Source organism: Rutidosis leptorrhynchoides, chromosome 1, assembly GCF_046630445.1.
Source record: "Rutidosis leptorrhynchoides isolate AG116_Rl617_1_P2 chromosome 1, CSIRO_AGI_Rlap_v1, whole genome shotgun sequence".
Lineage (NCBI taxonomy): Eukaryota > Viridiplantae > Streptophyta > Magnoliopsida > Asterales > Asteraceae > Rutidosis > Rutidosis leptorrhynchoides.
The window spans coordinates 106,585,190-106,608,374 of NC_092333.1; positions in this window are offsets into that span (position 1 = coordinate 106,585,190).

The following is a 23,185-nucleotide window of genomic DNA, read 5'->3' on the forward strand; positions in this document are numbered from 1 at the left end:
CTATTATGAATGTATTTTTCCAGTAGTTAATCATCATCTTCATCAAAAATCACTTCAAGAATCAAGCTATAATCATCATAGGAAGAACACTTCAAGAACACTTCAAAAATCCCTTCAAGTTTACTAATTTACTTCCAAGCTTTCTAATCTATTCCAAGTAATCATCTAAGATCAAGAAACCTTTGTTATATACAGTAGGTTATCTTTCTTATTCAAGGTAATATTCATATTCAAACTTTGATTCAATTTCTATAACTATAAACTATCTTAATTCGAGTAAAAATCTTACTTGAACTTGTTTTTGTGTCATGATCCTACTTCAAGAACTTTCAAGCCATCCAAGATCCTTTGAATCTAGATCATTTCTTGTCACTTCCAGTAGGTTTACCTACTAAACTTGAGGTAGTAATGATGTTCATAACATCATTCGATTCATATATATAATACTATCTTATTCGAAGGTTTAAACTCGTAATCACTAGAACATAGTTTAGTTAATTCTAAACTTGTTCGCAAACAAAAGTTAATCCTTCTAACTTGACTTTTAAAATTAACTACACACATGTTCTATATCTATATGATATGCTAACTTAATGATTTAAAACCTGGAAACACGAAAAACACCGTAAAACCGGATTTACGCCGTCGTAGTAACACCGCGGGCTGTTTTGGGTTAGTTAATTAAAAACTATGATAAACTTTGATTTAAAAGTTGTTATTCTGAGAAAATGATTTTTATTATGAACATGAAACTATATCCAAAAATTATGGTTAAACTCAAAGTGGAAGTATGTTTTCTAAAATGGTCATCTAGACGTCGTTCTTTCGACTGAAATGACTACCTTTACAAAAACGACTTGTAACTTATTTTTCCGACTGTAAACCTATACTTTTATATTAAGATTCATAAAATAGAGTTCAATATGAAACCATAGCAATTTGATTCACTCAAAACGGATTTAAAATGAAGAAGTTATGGGTAAAACAAGATTGGATAATTTTTCTCATTTTAGCTACGTGAAAATTGGTAACAAATCTATTCCAACCATAACTTAATCAACTTGTATTGTATATTATGTAATCTTGAGATACCATAGACACGTATACAATGTTTCGACCTATCATGTCGACACATCTATATATATTTCGGAACAACCATAGACACTCTATATGTGAATGTTGGAGTTAGCTATACAGGGTTGAGGTTGATTCCAAAATATATATAGTTTGAGTTGTGATCAATACTGAGATACGTATACACTGGGTCGTGGATTGATTCAAGATAATATTTATCGATTTATTTCTGTACATCTAACTGTGGACAACTAGTTGTAGGTTACTAACGAGGACAGCTGACTTAATAAACTTAAAACATCAAAATATATTAAAAGTGTTGTAAATATATTTTAAACATACTTTGATATATATGTATATATTGTTATAGGTTCGTGAATCAACCAGTGGCCAAGTCTTACTTCCCGACGAAGTAAAAATCTGTGAAAGTGAGTTATAGTCCCACTTTTAAAATCTAATATTTTTGGGATGAGAATACATGCAGGTTTTATAAATGATTTACAAAATAGACACAAGTACGTGAAACTACATTCTATGGTTGAATTATCGAAATCGAATATGCCCCTTTTTATTAAGTCTGGTAATCTAAGAATTAGGGAACAGACACCCTAATTGACGCGAATCCTAAAGATAGATCTATTGGGCCTAACAAACCCCATCCAAAGTACCGGATGCTTTAGTACTTCGAAATTTATATCATATCCGAAGGGTGTCCTGGAATGATGGGGATATTCTTATATATATGCATCTTGTTAATGTCGGTTACCAGGTGTTCACCATATGAATGATTTTTATCTCTATGTATGGGATGTGTATTGAAATATGAAATCTTGTGGTCTATTGTTACGATTTGATATATATAGGTTAAACCTATAACTCACCAACATTTTTGTTGACATTTAAAGCATGTTTATTCTCAGGTGAATACTAAGAGCTTCCGCTGTTGCATACTAAAATAAGGACAAGATTTGGAGTCCATGTTTGTATGATATTGTGTAAAAACTGCATTCAAGAAACTGATTTCGATGTAACATATTTGTATTGTAAACCATTATGTAATGGTCGTGTGTAAACGGGATATTTTAGATTATCATTATTTGATAATCTACGTAAAGCTTTTTAAACTTTTATTTATGAAATAAAGGTTATGGTTTGTTTTAAAAATGAATGCAGTCTTTGAAAAACGTCTCATATAGAGGTCAAAACCTCGCAATGAAATCAATTAATATGGAACGTTTTTAATCAATAAGAACGGGACATTTCATACAATACGTCGTGGGGGTAATTCTAAGATTATATATATATACCGATTATTGGACTGTTGGACATTTCGGACTATTTTGAACTACTAACAAAGGACTACTAACATAAAATGTTAAAAATTATTATATAAGTATTCTATGAACTTGCTTTATTTTATTTATATGTTGTATTATTATCTGAATCGTTATTAATGTTATAGGTTCGTGAATCCAAGGAATACGGTCATATTTTTAATAAGTTGAAAACTTATTATTAATATACTTATACTACTGTGAGTATATAGTCCCATTTTTAAACTCTAAAAATATTTTGGAATGAGAATACATGCATTTTATGTTTTACGCCATGGACACAAGTACTTAAAATATATTCTACGTTGAGTTGTACCACCTTGCATATCTTCCCTAGATAGCTTGGTAACTAATATTTACATATTGTAAGAACATGTAAGCGTGAATCCTATTGATAGATCTATCGGGTTTGACAACCCCAACCGGGCTAGTCGCTCTAGTATCGTAAACGGTTGCATAGTACTTCGTTTTTACTACACTTGGTACAGTGTAGGGAGATTTCATAATAAAGGGAATATGCCACATTAATGGTTAAGTATGGTTACCGAAGCGCTCAACAACTTATAGAATACTTTTATACACTTGCGAGTGTACATATATTTATAGCTATGAAATCTTGTGGTCTATATTTATATCGATGCTAAACTTATATATCTCACCAACCTTTGTGTTAACTGTTTAAGCATGTTTATTCTCAGGTCTTTAAGAAAGTCTTCTGCTGTTGCATTATCTGAGCAAGCTGTGCATGGAGTCTCATGTTTTTGTTTAAATGAAGTGTTGCATTCAATAAAACCTTTGTCATGTATTATATTCAACTTTTATGTCACGTGTGTAGTATTTGGAAACCGATATATTATGGGGATTATTTCTTAAATAATTGCTCACTTGTTTAAAACATGCATTATGTATAATAATGGTGTGCTTTTAATGAAACGAATGCAATAATTTCTAAAACGTATCATATAGAGGTCAAATACCTCGCTATGGGACCAATGAATAACGTACTATATTTATAGTAATATGGACGAGTCGTTTCAGTTGGTTTCAGAGCGGTGGTCTTAGCGAACCATGTCTTGCATTAGTGTGTCTAACGGATAGTTATTAAGATGCATTAGTGAGTCTAGATTTCGACCTTAACTGCATGTCAAAAGTTTTGCTTATCATTTCTAGTCGAAAATCATCTGCTTATCACCCTTAGAAAATTACATGCTTATCATTCTAGGTCTATGAAAGGACCCGTTCATATACATTATAAACGATTCACAATAGTTGATTACATTGCGAGGTATTTGACCTCTATATGATACATTTTACAAACAATGCATTCGTTTTTAAAAGACAATCTTTCTTTACATCGAAAATTGACAGGCATGCATACCATTTCATAATATCCACTATCCAACTATAAATTGATTTAATAATAATCTTTGATGAACTCAATGACTCGAATGCAACGTTCTTCGAAGTATGCTATGAAAGACTTCAAGTAATATCTTTAAAATGAGCAAATGACCAGCGGAAGATTTCTTTAACACCTGAGAATAAACATGCTTTAAAGTGTCAACCAAAAGGTTGGTGAGTTCATTAGTTTATCATAATCATTTATTTCCATCATTTTAATAGACCACAAGAATTTCATTTCCAGTTCTCATAAATATACGTCCCATGCATAGAGACAAAAATAATCATTCATATGGTGAACACCTGGTAACCGACATTAACAATATGCATATAAGAATATCCCCATCATTCCGGGATCCTCCTTCGGACATGATATAAATTTCGAAGTACTAAAGCATCCGGTACTTTGGATGGAGTTTGTTAGGCCCAATAGATCTATCTTTAGGATTCGCGTCAATTAGGGTGTCTGTTCCCTAATTCTTAGATTACCAGACTTTAATAAAAAGGGGCATATTCGATTTCGATAATTCAACCATAGAATGTAGTTTCAATTACTTGTGTCTATTTCGTCAAACATTTATAAAAGCGCATGTATTCTCAGTCCCAAAAATATAAAGGGTAAAAAGGCAAATGAAACTCACCATACTGTATTTCGTAGTAAAAATACATATAACGTCATTGAACAAGTGCAAGGTTGGCCTCGGATTCACGAACCTATATTAATTATATATATTTATATGTTGGTCAATATTTGTATAGCAATTTAGGTCAGGTCATAGTGTAATCCTATCCTATAGCTCGAGTCTGACTCTACAGTATAGTAACATGTTATATTACTCATGCTCAATTAAGATTCTAGTAAAAGGTGACGTGTGAAACAACGTAACACAAATGGTTTCATAATCATAAAATAGTATTTTAGTTTTTTTTTTTTTAGAGAAAATCAACACAAAAAGTCAACTGAAAAGTTAACAGGAAAAGTCAAAGTTCAAAGTCAAAAGTCAAAGGTTAAAGTCAAAAGTCAAAGGTCAAAGTAAAAATGAGGTCGCATGCAAATATATAATAACTTATACAAAAATGATTTTCGGTCAAACATGACTAAACGGGCCACTTCAGCTATTTTTAGAAAAATTATCGGAACTCCGATTGATAAACGGCCAAAGATAAAAGTTACACATTACCAAAAAGATTAAGCATAAATATTACAGAAGTAAACTAAACCTAGACAACTCGTAGTTACCAACACGTTTTCGGCGTTTTAAAGTTAATTTTTCAGCTTTAATAAATTTACAAAAGTGACCGAGTAGCCTACTTTGGAGATTTTTAGAAAATTCCTCAAAACTCGTATTGACAAACGGTCAAAGCCTGCAAATTCTTGTTACCACAAAGATATAACATGATTTTTGGCAAGAGTAAATACATATCAGGCCGACCATGAAACTGATACAAAACTGAAATTTTTAAATAAAAAAGTTTCAGCTCTTTTTAGAATTTTAAAATGTGACCAAACCGTCAACTTTGATGATTTTTAGAAAAATTGTCGAGACTCGAATTGACAAACGGCCAGAGTCTTTTGTTAGACCTTACAGCAAAGAATTCAGTGGTATTTTTTTTTATATATGAAACAACGCAGATCAGCGAGAATTTCAGTTCCCGTTTCGACATTTCATCAAAATTTGCAAAACTTCTTTTGTCCATAACTTGACAACCGTTCAACGAAACGAGACGTGCTTTATATGAAAATTCATCTACTCAATGAGTAGAATCCAAATAACCACTTTTTATAACCCAAAAAATTATTTCACTAATTATCATCAGCAATTTTAATTACGAAATTAATTATGCAATTTGTTTATTTCATAACTTTCTAACCGTTACTTGGATTCAAGTGATTCTTAAACCAAAATTCAACTATTTTTCGCTAGTTTTCCAACGACATGCATATCTTATACCTTATCTCAATCGTATATGTAACTAATTTAGGAATCAACATAACCTATCTAATGGCAATATCAAAAGTACAAGCATGCATAATCCTATATACTCGAGCAGTAGTCAGGGATACACTATTAGTATGTAAAAATTAAATTATGAGTACTCACATATCAATATTGAGATTCAATATTGCAGGAAAGATACATAAACGCAACGGAGATGATAAACACTATATTGACCTCACGAGCATACCCATGAACCATACTCAATCACCTCCATAGGTATAACCCATAATTTCCTTAATCATATCCCACTCAAAAAAACAACTTCGAAATCACTCGGACAGCACTCCGTCGTAATATTTTATGTATACTAATAATATCTTGAGATAATACGGAGTAAATATATATATATGTAAATCGATTGAGAGAGTTTAGAGAAAACTATTTTCAAGTTTCTATGAAATAATGAAACCTATTGAATTCTATTTATAATAGATTTTTGAATTATTAAAGTGAATTATTAAAGTATGAATTATTAAAGTGAATTATTAAAGTATGAATTATTAAAGTGAATTATTAAAGTATGAATTATTAAAGTGAATTATTAAAGTATGAATTATTAAAGTGAATTATTAAAGTATGAATTATTAAAGTTAAAGTAAAGTAAAAATAAAGTAAAGGTAAAGTTTAAGTATAGTAAAAGTATAAAACTATGTACGTATAATACGTGTATAATATATATAATATTAATTTAAATCGTTATATATATTTAATAAAATAAAATATAAATATCGTTATCTTTATCATACTAGTTAAGTAATGAGTTGTCAAAAGTGGTTCTAGATATTTATAAAAGTTATATACGTTTTAATAATAAAGTTATTTTTAAACTGAAAACGTTTTTGTACATTTGAAACTAAATAGATCAATCGAGTCTTTATGAGATTCAATCTTCCACTATCCTTTGTCTAGTTCTCAATGATTGACAATTTGTTCATATTTATAAATCACTTTACCATTTTCCGAATATTGTTAAAATGAAAAGATTTCTCAAATCAACGTGGGCCTTTCAACAGAGACTTGTAATCATAATTTAATATATCTAATAATTCAATCATTTGATCTTATCTTCTAATTCCATTGATAAACATTTTAAAACAGATACAATTATATAAAGTATTTAATCTAATATTTTATTTACGTTTCAAGTTATAATATATATACACATATACATATATAATCATATTCGTTTAATGGTTCGTGAATCGTTGGAACTTGGTCGAGGTTGAATGAATGTATGAACATAGTTTAAAATTCTTGAAATTTAACTTAACAAATATTGCTTATCGTGTCGGAAACATATAAAGATTAAAGTTTAAATTTGGTTGGAAATTTCCGGGTTGTCACAGTACCTACCCGTTAAAGAAATTTCGTCCCGAAATTTGAGTGGAAAGGTCGTGAATGATAATAAGTATGTTTTCATGATGCACACGGGCTGAAAATTAGAGTTTTATCATCAGCGAATAATTTGGATAAACAATCCATTTATATGAAGAGTACGAATGAAGCTAACATAGAAGAGTGAAATGAGTAAGTGTAGATTCATCTTATCATTTGACGTAGATATGATTGATTCCCAGATTTTAAGGGATTTGAAGAAAATCTTCTTAATAAGATTTGACTCTCCGGTAATCAAGGGAATTAAGATCCGCTTTAAATGCGATCATCCATTTTAATTGTTCTGTCAGAGATTTTCTTATAAATTCACCTCCTTCGTTTCCTTACAACTCACACCATCTGTTGATGCATTTTATGCAAGTCCCTAGACATCTACCCACGTCCATTGCAGGTACAACAGTTTACAGGCCACCATGATTGCTCGTTATTATCCTATCCGTGTTTGTATGTGGTTACAGGAACTGCAGGAACGAGATTTAGATGTTTGACTATGTTAGACTTAGTCAGACGTACGAGTGAAGCCTCACTAGTACGGCTGACAGGCTCATACGCATGGTTGATGCTGAGCTAAGTCACAATTACAACATAAATGATAAGACACGAGTGAGTGATCACCCGTACGGTTGATGAAGCCAACTCGTACGTGTGATGAATGAATCATATGGGTGTGTCAACAGCAGGGGTATATAAAGTCTTATGTTCTTCATTTTAGGTTAAGCCTCTCATTTGTTACACACACTCAGATCTAGTGAGCTCCTTCAATTCTCTCTCAGTCCAAATCACCTAGGTGGTGAATAATAGCTCTAGGTGTTGATCTAATCACACTTGATTTAGTTGTGGTTTGACTAAATTAATCAAAAAAAAACTTAACCTATTCACTAGAGGGTTTGATTCACTTATTCTGCCATTGTGTGAGTTAAATCTGTTGATTTCTAAGTTCCTAGTCATGTTTCATCACCTTCTATTCTTTCCCCCTCAACTCATATTTTAAAGTATTCATCAATATGCTCCATCCAGTTCTGATTCTCGATATACTTCTAACTTTCATATCGGTCATTCTTCTTTTTTTCATCTACCGCCGGAAGAATCTATTTACTTCTACTATACTCTTGGGTTTATAGTGTTCCTAGTTCTCCCGTGTCTTTATATTGCTATATGCATCGATATATATGGTTTATAATTTCTGGTTTGTCGTTGGGCTTTATATGTTCCCTTATATTTCAAAGTCTCTGCTTCTGTCTTCTATAATCATTATCATTCATAGTTAATGCTCTCTTTTATTTGCTGCAATTTATACCCCAATTTCTATTTCGGAGTTTTGTCCTTTCGTTTCTTCTGCTTGCGATTAAGCACCGCTTGTAATGGTCCAGAATTCACAGATATGAATTTCGAAATGAACATTGTTAATGTTCTAGGAAGGAAATTGTGATGGCACGATCTTGACTTGTCAAATTACTAAAATACCTTGGAAAAAGCCGAATCATCAAGAAATATTTTCTTGATATTTTAGAGGTTAAATAGAATACAAGAGTCGTATAACATGGCACATGATGATGTTATGATCTGTGAATCATCACGTTCCATTTAGAAACTCAGCATGACTTACTGTAATATAATCACATTGATCAAGTGTCATTATATTATACTAATTCATGCTTCAGTTCCCAACACTACTTCAAAATATTCCTATTTTAAACTTGAATGTTTCAGAATTTAGAAACTAAAATAGTTTCTTTTATGATGTAATACAGATAGCGCGAAGAGGTAAATGATTTCAAATAAGAAAAATTAAGAAAATATCTTCAGAAATATGGAGGATATTTATAATGAAAGATATGATGATATTTTAGAATTTCTAATATCAGATGATGATGATGAAGAATATTGTCCGCAGGGGTTTAGAGTCAGGAGCAAGGTATTCGTTAATGACTTCAGCAGATACTGAATTATTTGGATCCTTTGAAGTCAGGTTCAGTCTTTGTAATTTGTCCACAGCCTCCTTCCTACTTTGCTCAATCCGTTTTCCAGTTCCAAGACTTCTCTTTTTCTGCGCTTTGCCAGCACACCTATTCATTATCATCAAACTTTTACTGTTAAGGTTGTTTATAGTTTTTTTGCTGCTTCATCAGTATTTTTCCATTTTCGGAGAACCAATTCGTAGTTCGAAGTGTTTTTCAGAATCTTCACATTCAAATTAAGTCCAGAAGATAGACGTTATATATACACATATAACTGTTGGCGTAGACATGCTGCGAGATTTCAAAATACTGATTGCTAATTCCCAATGATTCGTATGGAAATTCTCATTACAAGATGCGAATGAGTAAATGATGGGGTTTCAATGAATAATTATAATGACTTTTTGGAGAGGCTAAAGTCAAAGGGTAATGAAGTTGTTGATACATCTGTTAATAATGTGGTGGAATGTAAAAGGTTCCCTGGTAACGATGGTGTATATCTCAAGGTTATAATAAGGTTAGTCTGACTGAAAAGTCGAAGTTGACTTGCTGGAGCTGTGACAAAACTGGCTACTTTGAATAGGAGTCGCAAAGTTATTTTTGCTAATAAATGCTAAAGAATCTGACGCGGATACGTTGTTTAAACTTTTACTTTGGTTTCAAGAGTTTTTCGGGTACATAACTGTGGGTAACATGTGATTGGATCATCATCTCGATTGCTCATCATTCGAAGTGTCTTCAGAAATTTTCGAAGGGTTTGAACACAGATTGTAATCGTTAACATACATTTGATGTTCTAACATAGTTTTGAAGTAAAAATATAGCTTGTGAAAGATGTAAGGATCTAAGAGTGATGATTTTGGTCATATCTCAAGTTGAATTTTGAGATTTCAAAATCAGGATATGTAATTAAATTTTGAATGAGTATGGTTGTTTTTATTTCTATAAAAGAATGTATATTGTTGTGAAAGTAGGGAGTATAATGGATGATTTGCTGAATCAGATTCGAAGAATGTAATATATTAATTGTGAATTTATATATCTCTCGGGTATTACCTACCCGTTAAAAAAAATTTCACAATTAATATTTTGTACAAAAGAATTTTATTAGAGTCTTTATGAAAATATATATATGTATATTTTCTTCAGATGTAACATAGATTTAATGAGTTAATGTTAAATTAAACTCATTTGATTTACGGTTGAAACTAGAATTGAATAATCCCTAAAGGCTTTAAAAAGTACATAACTTTTACGCAGTATTTCTTTAATGACATTGAAATTATGAATCAATACTTCATTATTTGTTGATGTATGATGTTCGGTTCGTGGAATTCTTGTGAATTTCGCAAAGTACGAATGATGTTATCTGAAAAGTTTCGGGTACATCGATGATGAAAGTGTAAAATCAAATATATACTTGATTTATTATGAATTGGAATTTGTTGAATTGGGACAGAGATTGTAGTTAACGCTGGTTAAGTTGCGGCCGAAGGACGTACATTATTGCATATTTGTAATATGAATTAACCAAGTAGTTAAGATTCACACACAATAGCTTAGCACGGAAAGATTTATTTTTATTTCAAAATATATAAAATATACATATAATTTCTTCAAAGGGAATGAGTTAATTCTTCATAACTCGTTGATACAATATACGGGTTATTGATTCGTAATGATGTCCATAGTGATTCTTGAGCTGACGGAGTTTGTGATGTTATAGGTGTTGTTGAATCTGATGTTGACTGTACTGATGATGCTGGTGACGCTGACGGTACTGTTGATGCTATTGGTAAAACAAGTTTAGCTTGTTAATCACACACCATTTTTGTCAGGGTTTCTACTCTTCCTTCTATCATTTTGGTTCGCTTAACTGATTTATGGTTAGGGCTAGATTAGATAATCTCTAAGACTTTAGAGATTACATAATCTGCGCGGAATGTTTCTCCAATGAAGTTATGAATTAATACTTCGTCGGTTATTGTTGTTGGTATTCCTTGGTATCTACAGGGCGTATGACATTGGTGCTCGTGGGACAGAGTGTAAAGTTGAGGTTTATGACGTGGTTGTGGTTGGGGTGGTAATGGTACTATTGGCGTTGATGATGGTGTTACTGGTTATGCTGCTGATGCTGCTGCTGGTGTTTGTAATCTCTGCACCATATTCTCCAAAGCCACTACCCGAGCGCGAAGCTCGTTGACTTCTTCTATTACACCGGGGTGATTGTCGGTTCGGACGAGCGGATAAATAAAATCTAAAATTTGAGGTAATATATAATCGTGACGAGATACTCTGGAAATGAGCGAGAAAATTGTGTTTCGAACAGGTTCGCCGGTAAGTGCTTCAGGTTCTTCATCAAGAGGGCAATGTGGTGGATGGAAGGGATCACCTTCTTCTTGTCTCCAATGATTGAGGAGGCTACGAACCCATCCCCATTTCATCCAGAATAGGTGATGAATGATTGGTTGATCTATTCCGGTCACACTGCTTTCGGAGCTGGAGTGGGATTCCATTTCGAAATCCGAGGAACTTGAATTAATGATGAATTCCATTTCGTACGATTGAATAAGGATTTTTTTTTTCGATATGAAATGATTTTCGGTTATCGGATGGTATTCTAATTACATAGAATATCCATATATATAGAACAAAAGATTTCGTAAATTACGGAGGAATTTACGGGATATATCAGGCAACGTTTACAGTAATAGATACAATAAGATATGATTTAGCATATACGCTAAGATATAAATTTTTGTCTATACACTATTCATGTAATCAATGCAGCAAGACGTGTCTTAGACTAAAAATGATAAGCAGGTAATTTTCTGAGGATGATAAGTAGTTAATTTTTGACACAAAATGATAAGCAAAACTATTGACATGCAGACACGGTCGAAGTCCAGACTCACTAATGCATCCTATCGACTTATCTGTTAGACACACTAATGCAGACCTGGTTCGCTAAGACCACCGCTCTGATACCAACTGAAAGGACCCGTTCATATACATTATAAACGATTCACAATAGTTGATTACATTGTGAGGTATTTGACCTCTATATGATACATTTTACAAACATTGCATTCGTTTTTAAAAGACAATCTTTCTTTACATCGAAAATTGACAGGCATGCATACCATTTCATAATATCCACTATCCAACTATAAATTGATTTAATAATAATCTTTGATGAACTCAATGACTCGAATGCAACGTTCTTCGAAATATGCTATGAAAGACTTCAAGTAATATCTTTAAAATGAGCAAATGACCAGCGGAAGATTTCTTTAACACCTGAGAATAAACATGCTTTAAAGTGTCAACCAAAAGGTTGGTGAGTTCATTAGTTTATCATAATCATTTATTTCCATCATTTTAATAGACCACAAGAATTTCATTTCCAGTTCTCATAAATATACGTCCCATGCATAGAGACAAAAATAATCATTCATATGGTGAACACCTGGTAACCGACATTAACAATATGCATATAAGAATATCCCCATCATTCCGGGATCCTCCTTCGGACATGATATAAATTTCGAAGTACTAAAGCATCCGGTACTTTGGATGGGGTTTGTTAGGCCCAATAGATCTATCTTTAGGATTCGCGTCAATTAGGGTGTCTGTTCCCTAATTCTTAGATTACCAGACTTTAATAAAAAGGGGCATATTCGATTTCGATAATTCAACCATAGAATGTAGTTTCAATTACTTGTGTCTATTTCGTCAAACATTTATAAAAGCGCATGTATTCTCAGTCCCAAAAATATAAAGGGTAAAAAGGCAAATGAAACTCACCATACTGTATTTCGTAGTAAAAATACATATAACGTCATTGAACAAGTGCAAGGTTGGCCTCGGATTCACGAACCTATATTAATTATATATATTTATATGTTGGTCAATATTTGTATAGCAATTTAGGTCAGGTCATAGTGTAATCCTATCCTATAGCTCGAGTCTGACTCTACAGTATAGTAACATGTTATATTACTCATGCTCAATTAAGATTCTAGTAAAAGGTGACGTGTGAAACAACGTAACACAAATGGTTTCATAATCATAAAATAGTATTTTAGTTTTTTTTTTTTTTTAGAGAAAATCAACACAAAAAAGTCAACTGAAAAGTTAACAGGAAAAGTCAAAGTTCAAAGTCAAAAGTCAAAGGTTAAAGTCAAAAGTCAAAGGTCAAAGTAAAAATGAGGTCGCATGCAAATATATAATAACTTATACAAAAATGATTTTCGGTCAAACATGACTAAACGGGCCACTTCAGCTATTTTTAGAAAAATTATCGGAACTCCTATTGATAAACGGCCAAAGATAAAAGTTACACATTACCAAAAAGATTAAGCATAAATATTACAGAAGTAAACTAAACCTAGACAACTCGTAGTTACCAACACGTTTTCGGCGTTTTAAAGTTAATTTTTCAGCTTTAATAAATTTACAAAAGTGACCGAGTAGCCTACTTTGGAGATTTTTAGAAAATTCCTCAAAACTCGTATTGACAAACGGTCAAAGCCTGTAAATTCTTGTTACCACAAAGATATAACATGATTTTTGGCAAGAGTAAATACATATCAGGCCGACCATGAAACTGATACAAAACTGAAATTTTTAAATAAAAAAGTTTCAGCTCTTTTTAGAATTTTAAAATGTGACCAAACCGTCAACTTTGATGATTTTTAGAAAAATTGTCGAGACTCGAATTGACAAACGGCCAGAGTCGTTTGTTAGACCTTACAGCAAAGAATTCAGTGGTATTTTTTTTTATATATGAAACAACGCAGATCAGCGAGAATTTCAGTTCCCGTTTCGACATTTCATCAAAATTTGCAAAACTTCTTTTGTCCATAACTTGACAACCGTTCAACGAAACGAGACGTGCTTTATATGAAAATTCATCTACTCAATGAGTAGAATCCAAATAACCACTTTTTATAACCCAAAAAATTATTTCACTAATTATCATCAGCAATTTTAATTACGAAATTAATTATGCAATTTGTTTATTTCATAACTTTCTAACCGTTACTTGGATTCAAGTGATTCTTAAACCAAAATTCAACTATTTTTCGCTAGCTTTCCAACGACATGCATATCTTATACCTTATCTCAATCGTATATGTAACTAATTTAGGAATCAACATAACCTATCTAATGGCAATATCAAAAGTACAAGCATGCATAATCCTATATACTCGAGCAGTAGTCAGGGATACACTATTAGTATGTAAAAATTAAATTATGAGTACTCACATATCAATATTGAGATTCAATATTGCAGGAAAGATACATAAACGCAACGGAGATGATAAACACTATATTGACCTCACGAGCATACCCATGAACCATACTCAATCACCTCCATAGGTATAACCCATAATTTCCTTAATCATATCCCACTCGAAAAAACAACTTCGAAATCACTCGGACAGCACTCCGTCGTAATATTTTATGTATACTAATAATATCTTGAGATAATACGGAGTAAATATATATATGTAAATCGATTGAGAGAGTTTAGAGAAAACTATTTTCAAGTTTCTATGAAATAATGAAACCTATTGAATTCTATTTATAATAGATTTTTGAATTATTAAAGTGAATTATTAAAGTATGAATTATTAAAGTGAATTATTAAAGTATGAATTATTAAAGTGAATTATTAAAGTATGAATTATTAAAGTGAATTATTAAAGTATGAATTATTAAAGTGAATTATTAAAGTATGAATTATTAAAGTTAAAGTAAAGTAAAAATAAAGTAAAGGTAAAGTTTAAGTATAGTAAAAGTATAAAACTATGTACGTATAATACGCGTATAATATATATAATATTAATTTAAATCGTTATATATATTTAATAAAATAAAATATAAATATCGTTATCTTTATCATACTAGTTAAGTAATGAGTTGTCAAAAGTGGTTCTAGATATTTATAAAAGTTATATACGTTTTAATAATAAAGTTATTTTTAAACTGAAAACGTTTTTGTACATTTGAAACTAAATAGATCAATCGAGTCTTTATGAGATTCAATCTTCCACTATCCTTTGTCTAGTTCTCAATGATTGACAATTTGTTCATATTTATAAATCACTTTACCATTTTCTGAATATTGTTAAAATGAAAAGATTTCTCAAATCAACGTGGGCCTTTCAACAGAGACTTGTAATCATAATTTAATATATCTGATAATTCAATCATTTGATCTTATCTTCTAATTCCATTGATAAACATTTTGAAACAGATACAATCATATAAAGTATTTAATCTAATATTTTGTTTACGTTTCAAGTTATAATATATATACACATATACATATATAATCATATTCGTTTAATGGTTCGTGAATCGTTGGAACTTGGTCGAGGTTGAATGAATGTATGAACATAGTTTAAAATTCTTAAAATTTAACTTAACAAATATTGCTTATCGTGTCGGAAACATATAAAGATTAAAGTTTAAATTTGGTTGGAAATTTCCGGGTTGTCACAGTCTAGACACATCTTACTGTATTGATTGCATAAATAGTGTATAGAGAAAGTTCATATTTTGGCGTATATGCTAATTCATATCTTAGCGTATCTGTTACTGTAAACTTTGCCTAACATATTCCGTAATTTCCTCCGTAATCTATGAAATCTTTTGCTCTATATATATATATATATAGATATTCTATGTAATTAGAATACCATCCGATAACCGAAAATCATTTCATATCGAAAAATCCTTTATTCAATCGTACGAAATGGAACTCTCCACTAGTTCAAGTCTCTCGAATTTCGATATGGAATTTCACTCGAGCTCCGAAAGCAGTGTGACAGGAATGGATCAACCAATTAGCCATCATCTATTTTGGATGAATTGTGGATGGGTTCGTAGTCTACTTAATCATTGGAGACAAGAAGAAGGTGATCCCTTCCATCCACCACATTGCCCTCTTGGTGAAGAACATGAAGCACTTACCGGCGAACCCGTTCGTAAAACCATTTTCTCTTTCCTTTTCAGGATATGCCGCAACGAGTATAATATTACTAATATTATTGAGGCTATCCGACCTTTACTCCGTATCTTGCATGGTGAATTATTTAGTAAAAAAAAAAAAATTACTGTCATGAAAAGCAAAACTTCATTAGCAAGTGCATCCTACATCATTTCATTCCCTTTATAAAGCTCTTGACCTCTCTTTTTATTCAAGAAACTTTAAACATCTTCTTTCACAATACAAAACAAAATAAATTCTCATCATCTATACTCACATCAAACCACTACCAGCACCAGCACCAGCATTACCAACAACATCACAAGCCTCAACATCGCAAGCCGCATTACGAGCATCAACATCTTACGCACAGCAGGCACTGAGGGATACCAACAATAATGAGTGATGAAGTATTAATTCATTATTTCATTTACGTTGAAGAAATATTCCACGGCGATTATGTAATCTTTAAAGTTTTAGGGATTATTCATTTCTAATTCCAACCGTAAACCAAATGAGATTAATATAATATTAACTCATTAAATCCATATTACATCTGAAGAAAATATACATACATATATTTTCATAAAGACTGTAATAAAAATTCTTTTGTACAAAATATTACTTGTGAAATTTTATTTTAACGGGTAGGTAATACCCGAGAAATACTTAAGTTCACATTAATATGTTACACTGTACATTTTCAATGATGTTTCGACAATCGTTAATTATACTCTCTCCTTTCATAGCAATATACATCATTTCACAAAATTTAAGACAACCATTTTCCATACCAATTCAATTACATATTCTGATTTTGACAGATCAAAATTCAAGTCAAGATTTAAGAAGTGCCATCAATCTTAAATTCCTACATCCTTCAAAATCATACTTTAAATTCAAACTATACTAGAACATCACTTTCATTCACAGAACTCATAAAGATATTCGTATCATTCAAGATTCACGGCGAATTCATTATACGGATATTGACGATGACAACCTGCGTATAAACCCTTCAAAATTCTTGAAAACATCTCAACTAAGGAACAATCGAGAGAATGAACCAATCACACGATACATACGAAGATTATATGCATATAGATATGCATTCGGAGGACACTTGAACCTAAGCAAAGGTTCAACACGTATCCGTGTCAGATCCTTTAGCATTATTATTACCTAAAATAACTTTACAATCCCTTTTCAAAATACCGAATTTTATCACAGCTCCAAAAAGACAACTTCGACTTTTCATCCGGAGTAGCCTTATTATAACCTTGATATATACGTTGTCTTTTCGCCATCGTTACTGGGGAACCTTTTATATTCCACCACATTAGTAGTAAGCTTACCAGCAACTTTATTGCTCTTTGACTTAAATCTCTCTGAAAGATCACTATAAAACCTTGTCATGTACCCATCTACATCTTGTAACAATAATTGTCATACCAAACCCCAGGAAGCATCAATAATTATTCTTGAATCTCACATCATTTCTGCATATACATATAACGTTATTTCCTGGAATTATAATTCTGAAATCCAGAATAGCACTTCAGCCTACGAATCAGTACTATGAAGTTTTGAAAAAGCTAAATGAAGCATCAGAAACTGTCGACAATCGTAACAGTCAAAAGTTGATGATAAATAATATTGTGTTAGCAAAGCACAGAAAAAGAGAAGGTTTGAAACTGGAAAACGAATTGAGCAAACCCTGAAGGAGGCTATGGACAAATCACAAGGACGAAATCAACCTTCAAAGAATCCAAATGATTCGGTGTCTGCTAAAATCCTTAGCAAATACCTTGCTCCTTACTCTAAAACCCTTGCGGACAATATTCTCCATCATCCTCTTATCTTAAATATTCTAAAATATCATCGTATCTTCCATTATAAATATCCTTCATATTTCTGAAGATATTTTCATAACCATTCTTATCTGAAATCATTTATTCCTTCGCGTTATATGTATCACATCATAAAGAAAACTGTTTTAGTTTCTAAATATCTGAAACCTCTGAGTGTAAAGTATGAATATTTTTGAAGTAATGTTGGGAACTGAAGCATGAGTTAGTAAAATATAATGACACTTGATCAACGTGATTATATTACAGTAAGTCATGCTGAGTTTCTAAATGGAACGTAATGATTCACAGACCATAACGTCATCATGTGCCATGTTACATGACTCTTACATTCAATCTAATCTCTAAACATATCAAGAACATATTCTATTGATAGTTCTATCTTTTCCTTTGGATTCTGGTAAATTTCACAAGTCAAATTGTGCTATTACAATTTCTCTCTTAGAGCATTAGCTATGTTCATTCCGAATTTCATATCTATGAATTCTAGACCATTATTCGCTTGACTTGAAGTCGGGAAAAGTTGACGGAAGCATGAAACTCCAAAATATAAGGAAAAATATAAGCACGAAGACAACGCAGAAATTACAAACCGTGTATATCGATGCGTATATCAATATAAAGACACGGGAAAACTAAGAACACTATAAACCCAAGATGTGACGATCGCTCCAAATCCATATGGACGAACACGTCATTCATCGATTTCATTGCGAGGTATTTGACCTCTATATGATACGTTTTGTAAATATTGCATTCTTTTGAAAAGGCACACCATAAATGAATATTTAAATCAAAGGTTTTCGACATCTGATGATTTCTACATATAGATAATCACCGTAATATAATAGTTTACATTAGTACTTCCGTTGACAATGCAGTCAAGATAAGATACATGGTGATGATTTGGTGAATGCAACGTTTTCTTGAAAAATATGCCATGTAAGACTCCATGCACATAGCATGTCTAACATATAAGCAAACAGCGGAAGACTTCTAGGGAATCTAAGAATAAACATGCTAACAAGTGTTAACATAAAGGTTGGTGAGTTCATAGTTTTAATGTTTTGCATAATCTGTACATAAAGGTGGATCACAAGATTTCAGTTGTTTCATCCAGAAACGTTTATCAAAATATTCTACAAGATTGAGCACCCTGGTAACTAAAGTTTAACGTCTATATAATAAGTACCCCTATTTTAACATACATGTAACCAACATGTACAATACACGCAAACCAACGTGTACTAACCTCAAATAGCATACGTCTGTTTTATAGTTCAGGCTAGGGTTTCTATACCTGGAATAGACGGGGATGTCAAGCCCTATGGATCCATATATAACTACTCGCGCCTACCAGTTCTTATAACCGGCAGTTACTAGTTACCAAAGCTAAGGGATTTTCGGTTCAAACTCAGTGTAGAATTAAGTATGTACTTGTGTCCATTGTGTTTAAAATAAAGTGCATGTATTCTCAGCCCAAAAATATAGATTGCAAAAGCAATTAAAAAGGGAGCAAATGAAACTCACCTTAGCAACACATATAGTCGTTCACCGAAATGTGATCGAAACTTGGAATACCAAATAACCGTAGATCTCAACCTAGAGAACATATGTTGGTCAATAATTGTCTATCAAACTAGGTCAGGTCATAGTGTATCATAATCCTAATGCTCGAGATCGACATACAAAAGTTATCCAAAGTCGTTTCAAAAAGTCAATTTTGACAATAGTTCAATAAAACGAGATGTGCCTTATATAAGGATTCATTTACTCATCTGGTAATATTCAAAAATCTAATTTATCAATCTTACAAACAAGTTGTTTAAATATTAATTACAGATTCAAAAGCAATTCCAATTAACGTCAATCATAATTCAATTGACCATATCTTTTAATTCGTTCATCGAAATAACGCGATTTCTAAATGAAAAGTTATTAAATTTTCGACAGCTTTTCAATGACATGCATATCATATACCTTTTATCAATAATATATGTATCAAATTCGTGATTCATCATAAACTATCTAATGACAAAACTAAAGCATACAAGCATATATAAACATATATACTCGAGCACTAGACATGGATATACTATTAATATATAAAAGATAAGATATAAATGCTTACGTATCAATATTGTGATTCAATATTGTAGAAAAGTACGTAGACGCAACGGAGATGATAAATACTAGTTTGACTTGTGAACAATACTCACGAACATTACCCATAACCTCCATAGTTATAACCCATAGTTTCCCTAGCTCTATCCCGCTCGGAAGGCTTGTTTGAAAATAATTCGCTCATGACCTCGTCGTAGTATTTTATGTATAATAATACTAATAATAATACTCCTAACTATAAGATTAATAATAATATTAATCTTAATAATAATAATATAAATAATAAATATAAATATAAAATATAAAATATAATACGGAGTAATATAGATATTAATATGTGTGTGTGTGTGTTGAGCAAACTGGCCAATTTATAGAATATTTCTGAATTCTGATTGCCATGCGATCGCATGGGTTTTATGCCTATTTCTCATGCGATCGCATGGCCCCAAAATCCAGCTCACAATTTTTTTGTTTTCTTGTTTGTCGACATATTATTATATATATATAATATATATATATATAATTTATATTAATTATATATATATTATATTATATTCATATACATAGTTGACTTGTAATTTTAGGTCCGTTGACTCGTACGTTGATACTCGACTCGTGTACCACTTTCGGTTTTTCGAACACACATTCGTACGTTTAGAAAACTAGCCTTTTACGTTACGCGACGTGTACCCTTATTAATAATTTGACTTACTCATCAATAAATTACCTTATAAAAAATGTAACTTATAAAATTGAGCGTTGTAGTCATTTGCTTCTATAAATCAGTGACTCGTTGTTTATCAAAATATATTATTTTAAATCAGGACGTTTTTTTTTTGACTAAGTTAATATTATATTTTTGTAATATATATATATAAATATATATATATATATATATATATATATATATATATATATATATATATATATATATATATATATATATATACGTATATTTTCCAATCCAGTTATAATGGTTCGTGAATCGTCAGGGTTTGGTCAAGGTTAAATGAATGTATGAATACAGTTTACACTTCTTGAGATTCAACTTAACAAACTTTGCTTATCGTGTCAGAATAATATAAAGATAAAGTTTAAATTTGGTCAGAAATTTTTGGGTTGTCACAGTACCTACCCGTTAAAGAAATTTCGTCCCGAAATTTGATTGAGATGGTCATGGCTAACAATAAATACGTTTTCATGATGCATGCGAGCTGAAAATTAAAGTTTTATCATCAGCGAGTAATATAGATAAAACAATTTGGTTACGCGAAGAGTATAAATGAAGTTATCACAAAGGAGTGAAATGAGTAGGTAAAGTTTCGTCATATCTTTTGACGTAGACAGGTTGATTTCCAGAGTTCGGGAGATTTGGAGAAGGTCTTAGTAATAAGATTTGATTCTTCAGAAATCAAGGAAATTAGGATCCGCTTTAAATGCGATCATCTGTTTTGATTACTCTGTCGAATATTTAACTATAAATCTACCCCCTTCGTTTCCTTACTTTTACCATTCCTATACTCAATTCCCAAATTCAAAAGATTGTGAAAATGCTTAATCCAGTTCTGATCCTTGTCCTTATCCTTACTATCGCAACAATTATTCTCCTTTTCCAACTTCCGCCAGAGGAATCTGCTTACTTCTACTTTGCCCATGGGGTTATAGTGCTTTTAATTCTCCCGTGTCTTTATGTTGCGACAAACATTGATATACATGGTTTGTAATTTATGTGTTGTTATCGGACTTTATATTTTCCCTTATATTTCAAAGTTCCTGCTTCTGTCTTCTATAATTATTGTCATTCCCAGTTAATGCTTATTTGCTGCGATTTATACCCCAATTTCTATTTCAGAGTTTTGTCCCTTCGTTTCTTCTTCTTGTGACTAAGCATTGCTTGTAATGGTCCAGAATTCGTAGATATGAATTTCGGAATGAAAATTGTTAATGTTCTAAGAAGAAAATGGTAATGGCACGATCTTGATTTGTTAAATTACCAGAATACCCTGGAAAAGACCGAATCATCAAGAAATATTTTCTTGATATTTTAGAGATTAAATAGAATACAAGAGTCGTATGACATAGCACATGATGATGTTATGATCTGTGAATCATCACGTTCCATTTAGAAACTCAGCATAAATTACTGTAATATAATCACGTTGATCAAGTGTTATTATATTATACTAACTCATGCTTCAGTTCCCAACACTGCTTCAATAACATTTAAGTTCAAACTTTTCAAATTTTAGAAACTAAAACAGTTTCCTTTCTGATGTAACACTGATATCGTGAAGAGATAAATGATTTCAGATAAGAATAGTTATGAAAATATCTTCAGAAATATCGAGGATATTTATAATGAAAGATACGATGATATCTTAGAATTTCTAATATCGAAAGATGATGAAGAAGATTTATTCATAACAGATTTTGAGTCAGGAGCAAGGTATTCGTTAATGACTTCAGCAGATACTGAATCATTTGTATTCTTTGAAGGCAGGTTTAGTCTTTGTGTTTTGTCCACAGCCTCCTTCATGATTTGCTCAATCCGTTTTTCAGTACCAAACTTTCTCTTTTTCTGTGCTTTTCCAACACACTAGTCTTTATCATCAAACTTTTGACTGTTAAAGCCGTTTACAGTTTTTGCTACTTCATCAGCATTTTTCCAAAATTCGGAGAACTAGTTTTGCAGTTTGGGGTGTTTTTCAGAAACTTCACATTCGAAGTAAGTAAGTCTAGGAGATAGACATTATATGTATATATATAAATGTTGGCATAGAATTGCTGCGAAATTCGAAATACTGATTGCTAATTCCCAGTAGTTGGTATGGCAATTATTGTTACAAGATGTGGATGAGTACATGATAGGGTTTCAATGAGTATAATGATTTTTCGGAAGGTCAAAGATTAATGAAGTCGTTGGTAAATTTACTGCTAATGTGGTGGAACATAAAAGGTTCCCTGGTAACAAAAACGTGTATATCAAGGTTACAATAAGGCTTAATCTGAAAAGTTGAAGTTGACTGGTTGG